The 13,905-nt window shown below is 30.1% G+C and overlaps 1 pseudogene; it reads right to left on the bottom strand.

Annotated features, from left to right (window-relative positions):
- Window positions 1-7,685: 7,685 nt before the first annotated feature.
- On the bottom strand, window positions 7,686-13,554 carry LOC110642625 (subtilisin-like protease SBT1.8; annotated as a pseudogene).
- Window positions 13,555-13,905: the final 351 nt, after the last annotated feature.

Genomic DNA, 13,905 nt, shown 5'->3' on the forward strand with positions numbered 1-13,905 from the left:
TTGTAGCCTTTATAATTTTAAAATTATTCATTTTAATCCTTATGTTAGGATTTTTTTTTGTGAAAAATCACACTCCCAAAAAATAAAGAATACAAAATTTAATGTTGTTTGGCGTAAATCTACCGTACCAAACAAATCTACTATAAAAGGAAAAATAATTACAACAACAAATTATTTTTCTCACCCATAAATCATTTAAACAAAACTCATAGCATTTAGCACACTTCTCCACTTTGTGAGCTCTCTACAATACCATATAATGCTAACTAACTAATCATATATATAGGAAAGTAAAACCTAATCATTTTAAAACTCTAATTATTAAACTTTTTAATTTAAATTCTACTAAATTTTCTAAACTAATTATACTTCCTAATTCTAATTGTACTTAGACTCTAACAATCTCTACCTCCAAGTCAAATGGAATTAATTTTCACAATTACTGCAAAAGTCAATTTCCTCCTGAGTATTTCCTTACATTCTTTATTTTTGATATTGTCTCTTGTCTCAACTTGCATTTTTTCAATCAATGTACTTCCTTCCAATTCACAGAGATTCTTTGCACCAATCTTCTGACCTTTCATGATCACAATAGCACCTCAGTTAACTCTTATGACTCCACCATAAATTGAACCACCATAATCCAAAGAATCTAGTTTACCTAAGGAAATTAAGTTCCTTTTAAATTTAGGAACATACCTTGCTTCATCGAACAATTTCACATGATCACCATACAGCTTGATTTTCACTTTTGCAATACCTTTAACTTTCATTTTGTTCCCATTGGCTAACTTTACGTTATCTTCTTTCTTCTCCTCAATCACATCGAACCATTCATTCTTTAAGCATATATTGAATGGGCAACCAGAATCCATTAACTACTCATCTTGTAATGAATCTTTTGCCTTTTCCTCATCATCATCCACATTTAAACATTTATCGTCAACACCATCATCAATTGTAATTGCAGCCGTTCCTTCTTTTTTTTTTTTTTTTATTCCCGCTATTCTTCTTGAATTATGTAAGCTCTACAAGTTCTTTCTTTATTTTCATACAATGGTATTAAATGTGACCCTTCTTATGACAGTAGTAGCATTTTCTATCTTCAAGGTCTACCGGTGGTTTTGAACTTAATCTACTATTTTTTCTTCAATTGTTTCCACTTGGGTTGTCTCTACCACGACTAAAACTAACAACAAAAGCTCCGCTTTCATTGTTACCACCTGTCTTCTTGAACTTCTCATCATCCAAGATAACAGTGGTATCCGCCTCCACCTTCAAAGTCTCCTTCCTAACTATTAGGGTGGTTACCAGACTTTTATAAGATTGTAGAAGAGGCGTTATCTTATTCATTTACCTTTACACTAACATTAGCCAATTGGGTAATTAATTTATTAAAAACATTAAGATGATCCTTCATATCAGTACCTTCATTCATTTTAAGTTGGTACAACTTCTTATTCAAGTTCAAGCAATTTGTGAGTGACTTTGTTATATATGGTCTCTCCGATTTCTTTCACAAAATAACTGGCGAAGTCTCCTCCAAAATATCATACTTCATTGTTGAAACTCCTCCCAATCATCTTTCATGGTCAGCGATTGCTTCTCGTTCAATGCTTTAATTAATTCTTATTGTACAAGACATCCTTCACAGTGCTTTGCCACATACTGAAATAATTTTTTCCATCGAATGACTCTACCTCAAATTTGTGTTCACCATCTTGAACCACAGTTCTGATACCACTTATTGTGAAAAACCGCACTCACACAAAATAAAGAACACAGAATTTGATGTGATTTTATGTAAACTTGTTTTACCAAATAAATCTACTATAAAGGGAAAAATAATTACAATCACTAATTATTTTTCTTACCTACAAATCACTCAAACAAAACTTATGAAATTTAGCACACGTCTCCACTTCTTTAAACTCTCTACAATACCATACAATGCTAACCAACTAATCATATATACAGTAACTAAAACTTAGTCCTTTTAGGATTCTAATTATTAAACTATTTAATTTAAATTCTACTAAACTTACTAAACTATACTAAACTAATTATACTTTCTAATTTCAATTAGACTTGACTCTAATAGGATTAGTGAAAAGTATAAGATTTCAATTGAATGAAATATTTTATAATATAATAATATAAGAATAAAAATATAATATTGAATTCATCTTCAGAGCTGAAAAATCTCAAATTTTAATTTTAATTAAAAGTAATTTTACAAAAAAATACAATTAAATATCAAGATTTTAGAGATTACAATATAGTCAAATTAATTTAAAAGCTAAAAGCAAATTCAATATAATGAAAATTTCATATCTTATATGTCAAAAAGTATAGAGTCAAAAGTACAGAATGTGTATATCCAAATAAAATAAAATCTCACGAAGCTAAGGAGTAACTAATTAATTACCCTGTTGGAAAATGAATATATTTCTCGTGCATGTAAGCAGATTCAGAAGTTAACTTCCCTACATTCTGCCAATCCAAGAAGATATCAAGTAATATATAATTGTCAATGACCCACAGTGTCTTCCTGGCTTTGGCTGCTATAAAGTTACGACAAGGCAAGAAAAAAAAATCATGTACTTGACGGAGCCATAGCCATTCATTGCAACGTTCTTGATTTTTTTTTTTTGTTTTTTTGTCCTATTTCAATTGATCATTTTCAATGACTAAAGCTCATCATATGTGGTTAATAAGAAGTTGTTTTTAGTTTACTTTGTCTTTTTCTTTTCTGTAACATGATTTTTAGTTTCCAAGGAAAACATGTATCGTGATTTGTTTCAGAGCATGCAGATAAATAATTGCAGAATAGTTGGATCATTGTTAAGTCATGGAATACGAACGAGGGCACAACATGAAGAAATTTCGCAGGAGAACATTGATAGGTTTGACAGAAAATAGAGACATTGGTATATATATATATATATATATATATATATATATATATATATATATATATATATATACACATTTGGCTTGGATTAGTAATATAATCCACCTTGAGCAGAGCCAAAAATTAGTAGAGCCAAGCATCAGCCCACATAGAAGCTAAAGAGCTGAGTATGTCGAGATTAACGCCACTGATTTCACAATGGCTCTCTAGAAATGTCAGACTATGAATTAAAGGACAAGACTCTAATCAGGTATGCTAACTTTCTTTAAATTACTAGAACTCCCTCAAATTTCTACCTCTTTATATCGTTTAAGAACTAATGTCTAATTTAAGTATCGGAATGATTGGCTGTTAGGACACTGACCTCATTATATTTTTTCTATCGTGCAGGCTAACTTGACATTAGAATTGATCAAAGAAGCTCACAGCAACATCAATTAAAACTTGAATTTAAAACCTCACATAATTGCAGTATCATTGAACTCAAAAGTCACATTGATTTTTCTTTTTATACGTTATCGTATCTTCCCTATGATAAGGATAGCTTTATCGGTTCCCATTTTATGATATGATCTGATCGATCTTGCAATGATGCTCTTCAACCATATTAGCTGCCTAATCGAAGGTGTAAATTTCAATTGATATAAGTAACGAAAATAATAATATAATTATGTTTTTTTAAAAGACGACAATAATTATGTAATTAATTATACTTTAACTTACTCGCCCGAGTTTTTAGCAAAATATTTATTATTTTAATTTAATATTATAATTTGATATGTATTTCTTTATATTTTATATTTTTATAATTATAATATAATAATTTTATTAATGATAAAAATTTTAGCTAATTGTAATTTTATTTCAAATGTTAATATATAAATTTTTTAATAGTAATCAATATAATTTTATGTTTGATAATGTATCATTTAATTTTAAATTTTGAAATAAATTGTTTGATCTATTATTTTATATTTTCTATAACTTAGTTGTCATATACTAATAAAAGGATAAAAAAAATATATCATGCGGCAATTTTTAAATTATTATTATTAAAAATTTTAAATTTTAAATATAAGAAATATTAAAAAAAATAAATGTTAAAATTTCATAAATAATTTTTTACTAAATAATTATTTAATTATATATCTTAACATAATTTTTTAAATATAATTCATCCATTCTAATTTAATTGAAATTTTAATTAAATATTTTCTTAACAATTTTTTTAATTATAAAATAAAATTTTAACAGTTGAAATTTAAAAATATTTAAATATAAAATTGATTTATTTCAATTGTTAATATACTGTCAATTATGATAAGTTTTTAAGTGAAAGATAACAAAAATGAATTGTCGGAGGAAAAATAAAGAGTATCATAAGCACAATGATTATCTAACTGCATAGTGCACTTTCAGCTTCAATAATGGCAAAAACCAAGGACAAATATATATGTGAGTATAGGTATATTTAAATGGGCAATACTATACAGATGAGCTGAGATATTATAATATGAATCAACTAGAGATGAAAATTGGAAAGCAGAAGGAAAAAGGATGATAAGAATTTAAAATAGGTATTTAAAATTTTTTTAGGGAAAAAAATATTTAAATATTCTATACTTTTAAAATTTTAACATTTGAGGATTTAGATAACTTTTTCCTTCTTTTAGTGATATGTAAACAGCATTATATTACAAGTCCATAAATGAAAAAAAAAAAAAAAATCTCATGCCATAGTACTTACATGCGCTTAAAAAAAAAAAAAAACACACACACACACATATATATATATATATATAATCTCTTATAATTTTAGCGGGTTAATTGACTCCAGAGTACTCAAACTCATTGGCCAAATTCATTAAATGAAAAAAGAAAAAAATCAATACCCATGGAAAGACAAGAAAGCCACCAGTCTGAGCCATAAAAAATCTTCCCGAAGAGCATCTAATAATGAAGAATGCCATTTATCATCAATTTTACTGTAACAACCTAAAATTTTTAAATTATAAATAAAATAAAAAAAATATTATGTTATTAATATCATAGGATTTATTTAAATTAATTTTAAAATAAGAAAAGATAATAATAATAAATAAAGTAATAATAAATAATTAATTAAAGTTAATTTAGGGTAATTAAAAAAGAAAAAAGGACCAAAAAACGCTGCGCAAGAAATCCCCCCCCCCCCAGCTTTCCTTCTCTTTCTCCCCGACTCTCTCTCCTCCCTCTCGTTTTTCTCCTTGTTGGTGAGAGACCCTTGTCGGTGACCACCTCAGCGGCTCTAGAGTCGATCAATCCACCTCCAGCATCCATGAACACCAGCCAGAAGAGCAGCAGCAGTGGCGAAGAGCTCAACCAACCACCCAAAGGCGCGCGACGTAGGAGAGCTTCCAGGTCGTTTTCGACACCGAGAAGCCAGCAAACGGTGGCAGCGTGGCTCAGGTGTCCCTTTGGGACCTCATTCACCGGTGATAATGGAGTTTTTCCGGCAAGTCGAAGAGAGAGAAAGAGGAGAGAGAAAATTTAGGCAGTGGCTTTCCGACCACTTTTTTAGCGATCCGACCGTCGGATCCGAAATTCGAGGCCACTGATGGACTCAGGACGATGAGATCTTCGAGATAGGACCGGCCCCGCTCCGATCGGATACCGTTGAAAAAAAGCGATAATCGGACGGTCCAGATTGCTTGATGAGATTTTTGAACTTTTTCGATTCTCAAAATTAAAAAATAATTTTATGATAATTATTAATAGAATTTGGACTTAATTTAGGTGTGATCAGATCGAGGATAACTCACCGGCGTTGGGACCACATTTTTAGCCTGTCTCAGAATGTGGTCAATTTTATAGTCAATCCTAACATTTTCAGACGTTCTGGATGCGTTCCAGGTATCAGAATTGGCATAGGTAAACCCGAACTCCAAGTTGCTCATTTCTGGATAATATCGATTTAGAATAAAATTCATAAAATATTCATGAATGATTAGAAAATTATGATTCCTTTTGAAATAGCCTTATAATATTATTAAGGACCACGGGACAAAATTTTAGAATTTTTAGAGCTTGTCGGAGTGAATTTTTATGAAATGTCAATTATAGGGACTAAAAAGTAATTTTTCAAGTTCATGACTATTGTCTGATTTGGAGAGCCCAGGAGGGGCCATATGATGTTGATGAGATGTGATTGTAGAAATTGAGAATTTAGAAGTGTTATTTGAATCTTTATGTAGATTGGGTAGATCATAGGTATAAGGGAAACTCTGCCGGATTTCTGGTATGAATTAGGTTGTCTCTTTAGAGTTTTATTTTGACTTAGTATTAATAAATTTATAATATAATTATTTAGGTGATCGAAGTAAATTATTTTCCTCCATCCAGCAGTCACAATAGTCCTCGGTGTACTGTGAGTAAAATATTAATTTTAATTATAATTTCAATATTATTATACGTTCAGGTATGCCCATGCATCACTTATAAGTATGTATGTATATAGTTAAATAATAGGCACTTTTTATATTGCATTCTTAATTGATGAATTGCCATGGATGTTGTTTGTGGTAATTTGGAGCAGTGTACGTGCGTTGGCGTACGTGTGGTATGGTTTTGGTTATGGACAGGACGGGTAAACACGGCTTGAGAGACACTCGCTGGGACCCAGTCCTTTATGGATAAGTCGGGGTAGACACAGCTTGAGAGACACTCGCTGGAACCCCGTATTTGGTTTATTAAGCGAAAGTCCGGCTTGAGAGACACTCACTGGCAGAGGCTGGATTAAGAGGGTTGTATAGGGGATCAGCTCCCATGTATGTATTGCTTGATATTGTTGGGTGTGTGAGTGCTCCAAATTGCCTTTTTACTGTTATGATGTAATGTGTGCAAAAATTTTGATAGTGTTGCATTCCACTCTTTATGATGCATTCACTTTAGATAGCTATAGAAATTATACTTAAAATTTATATTTTACTCTCTGAGTCGAACGCTCACTCCTGTTCACCATATTTTTCCAAGCTATAGGAGGAGACCTTTTTTTCAGAATAACCTGCTTCTTTTCTCGCTGGTTATCGATAATTACTTAATTATATTATTATTCTCTAAATTTATAATTTAGAACTCTGCATGTACTAGTAATAGCATTAATTTCCTTTGGGACTACATGCATTTAAGTTTTTGTATTAACAAATGAAAAATTTTTATGAGTTTTAAATAGTTTGTAAATGATGTAACAGGGTTGAGCTGGGCTGCTCTAATTTTAGTTTCTGATAATTACTGGGTTAAGTTGACTCGAAATAAAATTTTAACAGTTTAATTTAAATTATTTTATATACATATTGGGTCTAAATTGTGGGCTTGGTCATGGATTTGAGAACAATAAGGTTTACTACGGGTCTTAAAGATTTTATGCCGGCCCAGGTCCTAGTACCAGTCCGGCCCATCGGTTGTGTTGTGACATTTACATTCACTGATGGGAAAAGTAAAAGCACCTAACAATACCTCCTTTTCATCTTTTTCCAAAGGAGGTGACGGAAAGAGAGTAATTCGTGCTTAAAAAATAAAATTAAAAAGCATTACCACTAAAAAGAAAAGCATGAGTTATACTTTTAAAATAAATAATTAAAAAGCCATTTTAGCTAAAGTTTATCCATTTTAATAAAGGGTGTATGCTGTAGTGAAAGGTGGAACATGATGTGATTCCATTAAGCATACGAATCGTACATTAAACACTTAATTTTGCTCTTCTTCTGCTGGGTCACAAAGGAGTTCCTAATAGTTATATCCATTTATATGCAACTGGGCTACTCACCTGGTTTTTAACATTACTCCGAACGATTGAACAAAATGCTACTCCGGCAGCTGGCTTTGAATTCTTCTTTGCCACAAATGTTACTGTATATCCTTTCTTCTCTCCAATACTATTGAAAACGAGCTCACTTGGTTTCACTGTCACTGCTACATTCGATGGTGTAAGCACTTGCACTTTATAAGTAGACTTCGCAGTGCCTACGTTTGTCGATTCACAAGTGTACTGGATAGTTGTTTTGTTTCCAAACAAGACTCAGAATGATGGGTAATTGAGCTCACCATCATCTTAAATTTTTTCGATCAAGTAAGATTAGGGTTTTCGCTAATTTCCTGGACAATTTCAAGAGGGTAATTCAAAGAATACAAAAATGTCATGTAATCTTCTGTCTAGATATGGTAAATGAGGCCTAGAGAAAGACCTTTCTTGGGATCCACATTTCCAGAACCACAAGCCCATGGGTTTGAAGACATATCAAGGTTGTCTTTTTTTTTTTTTTTCAAGAAATTTTATTATTAAAAGATAGAAAACATAACAAGAAATAAGCAGGAAGATTCAACTGGTTAATCTTGGTATGCTTTGGATTTCACTTTGCCGCATACTATAGATTCTTGATCTGTTGTATTTTTTTGCTGATGATTTTGGTCTGTATGTTTTGGTTCTTTGCTTCAATTTACTTTTGTCTAGGTGCAATCTCTTAGATTGGATTTCTCAGAGTTGGCCTATTGATCAGAGACTAGTAAAAAATTATTTTGCTAAGTTGTCCATAATAATTTTAAAATATAATTCTAATTTTTTTAACAAAATTTACTTGTTAAAAATTAAATTAAATTACTGTTAATTCAAAAATATAATGAATATTTAATAATATAAATTATTAAACTTAAATATATTAATGGCCTAAAAAACACTTGTACTATTTATCGTAAATTTAATTATTTTAAAATAATCATGAAAAATATATTCAATTAAAATTATAGAATAAATAAAATAAATAAAATAATTTTAACTTATAATATTATGAAAGAAAAAACTTTTTTTTAATCTGAATATAAAAAAAATTCTAGCAAGAGATATTCTAAAAATAACAATAAAATTATAAAATTGATAAAAAAATATGATTGAATTATAATAGACTTTCCTTTGATGATCTTATCCTATAATTTAAATTTTTAAAAAATACAATAAAATGAGGACAGAGTGATACACATCTAAACAAAAAAATATTCTTACAAACACATAACCATATAGCCAACTTATGTCCATGTAAATGCAAATGGGCTTCTTGCTATGTATTTACCATATCTCCATTAAATTGAACCTAATGCTGCTTTACAAAATTGGCAGTCCGAAGACCACTGAGTTATAAAGCAGGCAAAGGCTAACCAATCGGACGGCCCACAGACCCACGACCAAACCTTAGAGCAAATATAGGGAAGAAGCTGGAAGAGGGTTACCCATTCTCAGGGCCGTAAAGCTTTCATCCACTGTTTGGAGGAAGATCAACGGCTCTTCAAAAATGAGCAACAATTAGTGCATGAGGAAGCCATTACTAGCCATGAGGCCATTCTTCCAGAACCCAGAGCTAGGCCTCCAAAAAAGAACTTAAATCGAACTAATTATTCGAGAAAAGAGTTGACTGGCAGAGCTCAATCGGCTTTTTCACCTTAATGGCTCAGGCGATCATCAGACCTGCCGGCATTGGGTCCCTTGAAGTTAGTTGACTAGACAATGCAGCCTTAATTGGCTTTCCTATTGTTCTTGAGTCCATAAATGTTCCTGTATATCAAAGCTTTTCGCCTACATTTTCAAATACCAACTTTTTATTGGTTTCACTATCATCGTCACAATATACGTAGTACCATTTTCATTTTTCCAAGCGAGAACAATGATGGGTAATTCAATTCAGCAAGATGAGTAAAACGTCTTAAGAAATTGAGATTTGAGTTTAGGGCAGGGATAGGCAACAGAATGGGAATTTGTTTGTATCTAAATCTTAACTAGATGAATTTAGGTAATATATAATTATATTTGAAAAAATTTAAATTTAAAAAATAATATTTATATTAAATTTAGATAAAGTTTAAATTTTACATTTTATTTAAAATTTTAAATTTATTTATATAAATAATTAATTAAATAAACAATATATAATTTTTATAATAATATTATAACTTTTTATATTTTACACTTCAAATAAAATAAAATTTTAAACAATCGTTAAATTTTTTAATATAAATTATTAATAAAAATATATTTATGCATATTATTAATTAAAATATATATAATTAAATAAATTTAATTTTTTTAATAATAATTAGATTTAGGATAAATTTAAATGTTTAATAATAAATTTTAGTTAAATTTAAGATAAATTTGAATATTAATTATATTAATAAATTTAAATTTAAATAGAATGGTTTTTAGGAATTGAAATCCCTACATCAAGGTAATTGCTTGAACAATTCAAAAGAATAATTGAGTGAACACAAGAATTTTGTTTACACTTCTTTGGAGATATGATAAATGAGGCCATGAGAGATGGGCTTCTTTGGATTTATTCAGGCAATGCATTCAGGCACTTGCATTGGATGAACCACTTGTAATTGACAGTGGATAACCCACTTGTACCTGACATTGTCCTACAAAAATTAATTTAAAAAGATAGATAAAATCAGCTTTATTCAGGCAAAAACTAAGTCATACACAATTATCTATACACAAAAAGAAATAAACCCTGCTGTTTGTATAGAAATGGCTATGCATAGAAGAGATAGATAATGAGAGTGTTTGGTTTTTTTAATTTAAAATTTATTTTTTTAATTTATTAATTAATTTAAAAATAAATAATTAATTATTTAATAAAATTATTTAAAAATTAATTTTAAATAATTTATATATTTAATTAAAATATACTTAAAAATAATTTTATTTATTAAAATAACTAAAAATGATATGTAATTAAGTATTATAATTATTAAAATGAGGACAATATTAATATTTTTAAAAATTATGAAGATAATATAATATTTTATTTTATTAAATAATAATTTTAAATAATTTTTTTAAATTTATAAATTAAAATAAATATTAATTTATTTATTATTTTTTATTTATAAATAAATTTGATCGATTTACAAGTGAAATCAAATACACTCAAAATAAACTCAATCTTGATCCCAAGAAGTCTTCCCAGCTTTCTTCTTTTCTTCTTTTTTTATCTTTTCTTCTTTTCTTCTTCTTTTTTTTTTTTTATTTTCAGAATATAAATTTACTCTTTGAAAAACTCACGTTTCTTCTTTGTGTAATAGAAATAATATGCCATATTAATACTAGAGATAGAGGGAAAGAGTAGTCCAATTCCCATCACTCAAAGGGCATTTCTGCTGTTAAAATTTTTTTTTTACTATTTTATTTATAGACTTTTTCTTTGATGAACGATAAATTGGACTAAAACTTAACAGAAGGATTAATTTGTTAATAGACTTAAACTTTAAGAACTAAATTATTATCTAAACTTCACGGTCTAGCCTACGAGTTTTATTGAACTTCATGAGCTTGACTGTAATTATTATTATTATTATTATTATTTTAATTATGAGAGTTCTTTAATTAATAAGTTTTTCGTTGAATAGTATATGTAGTCTTTAATGGACGAGCCATTCTTAATTCTCTTTTGTTTGGATTAAGTTAGCAATCACCTATATGTTAACGGAATCAGATAGTTTTATATGTGATCTATGCTTTGTCTTGTGACTTTTCTCGATTAATTAAATGATATTTCATTTAAAAAAATTTGTGAGGTCTTAGGTTAAATCCTAATTAAAATTTTAGTAAAAAATAATAATAATAAGAGAGAGAGAAGAAAAAACTTTTAAAAGATGGAATATGATGGTGATTCCATTACTTGGTTTCAAAAGCATGCAAATCGTACAATAACTCTTATTTTGCTTTTCATCTAATGGATCAACTTCTGAAAACCACAAAGGAGCTCCTAATAAGAGTTATGTCCGTGTAAATGCAACTGGGCTGCTTACTTTGTTTTCAACGTTTCTCCAAACCATTGAACCACATGTAACTCTAGCAGCAGCAGGCTTTAAATTCTTCTTTGCCACAAATGCAACTATATATCTCTTCTTCTCTCCAACATTATTGAAAACCAGCTCAGTTGGTTTCACTATCACTGCAACATTCGATGGTACTGGTACAAACACTTGCACTTTATAAGTAGACTTCACTGTGCCTACGTTTGTCAATTCAAGAGTGTACTGGTTAGTTGTTTCCAAACAAGACTGAGAATGATGGGTAATTGAGCTCACCAGGATCTTTAAATTTTTTTGAACAAGTGAAATTAGGTTTTTGAGTAAATACCAGGACAACTTCGGTAGGGTAATTCATTGAACACAAAAATGTTATGTAATCTTCTTTGGAGATATCGTAAATTAGGCCTGAAGACATCTGTTACAGAATCCCTTGTAGGGGAATTGGTGTTATCAACAGTGTAAGCAGTAGTCATCAGAGCTGATTTTATAACACTTTTTGGATTGGATTGGAGGAAAATAAGAGAGGAAGGAAAATTATGAAGAAAAATAAAAATATTTTTTCTTTTCTTTTGTTTGGGAATAATTAAAAGTGAATTATAACAAATGAATGTCATTGTTCATTTTCTCTCCATTTTGAAGAGAAATTGGGTGAAAAATAAATAAAATTATAATTTTATCCTTATAATTATTTACTTTAATTTCAAATAAAAATGACAAAATAGATATTTTACTATTTAAAAAGTAACTTTCCCTCTTTATATTCCTCCTTCAAACAAAGAGAGAAAAATAACTTCAAAATTATTTTTATTTTTCTTCCTTATTTTCCTTTCTCTCTAACAAAGTTCCCAAGTACCCAAACATAGTGTAAAGCCCCATGTTGGATGTGCTGCTTTGAGTAATGCAACTATTCGACTAGCATGTGGGCATGCCATTGATGTGCCTGAAAAATTTTCACTTCATCAGCAAGAAATACTCAATGGGAATTAGGATCTTGTCTTACGAGACCTGAAATAATGGCAAATACCTGAAATAATGTTGAAGTCAGTGATCCTCTTATCCTCCTTCAATTCAGTTGGACCTACTACAGGAGACCAGTCAGCAAGGATGTTTACTCTAGGAGCTATATTATCAGGCTTTAAGATCTGTGGTGTGACGGGATTTGGCCCCCTCGAGCCAAAAGATGCCACTATCAGCTATGGTCGTACTGTTGGATTCGGGTCAATCCTCACGTAGTTCTTAATCAAATCGCCGGCTTTCTTCCCCACTGCCACGGTCGGCGCGAAGTAGGCGTCAGTTACCAACTCCTTCACAGCTGTACTGTTCATCAGTATCATCCCAACTCCTCCGGCCTTGCGCACTACCAGGCCTGTAGCTGCACTTCGGATTATCCCTATATCGCAGATCACCACTTGGGCTCAAGGCTGGTTCAAGCGTACCATCTAAACAAAAATTACTGGAACTATTACTTCCCTTATGATAGACCAACCTCTGGTTTACTTCCCTATCTTTGTCCAGCATAAACTGAGACACTAGTGAACCGATATTTGTTACCGGGCATGGCATAAGCCGGAAAGTTCCGGTCTATTCTCCTGGCACTGACTGTCAAAATCCATGGAGTCACGTTTGCCTGGTCTATTTTCGTTTTGGTTTTAAACTGAAATCGACGAATTGGGTCAGCAGTTAGGTTTGGTTTTACCTATATGTTTTTCAACTTGAACCAACCTGGAATCCAAATCGAATTATAAAACCAAAGTTGAAACTGCTTATAAAATGAATTGAAATGAAACCAAAACCATTTAGAATCAAACCCATGCAAACTCGCCTCTTCTCAGTGCGATTTAGGGCCTCCCTTCACCATGAACTGAAACCGGTTTGTGACAAGATCTATGTAAAGTTCATGATTTTCTTATCATTGAGCCTAAAATTTATTAAAAAAAATTAACAAATATTAAAATTTGAATTCCAATCTCTTAAATTATGAAGCAAATAGATATTCAACTATTGAATATATAATTATTCTAATAGTTAGGATGTGTAAAATTTAATTTTAATAAATTAATTTGGTGTTAATTATACAGTTATCACATTCTTCTAAAAACACCACATTGTAATTAAGATTAAGCAAAAATGCCAAGTTTTCGTGGGTG

This window comes from Hevea brasiliensis, chromosome 17, assembly GCF_030052815.1.
Source record: "Hevea brasiliensis isolate MT/VB/25A 57/8 chromosome 17, ASM3005281v1, whole genome shotgun sequence".
In the NCBI taxonomy this organism is placed as follows: Eukaryota; Viridiplantae; Streptophyta; class Magnoliopsida; order Malpighiales; family Euphorbiaceae; genus Hevea; species Hevea brasiliensis.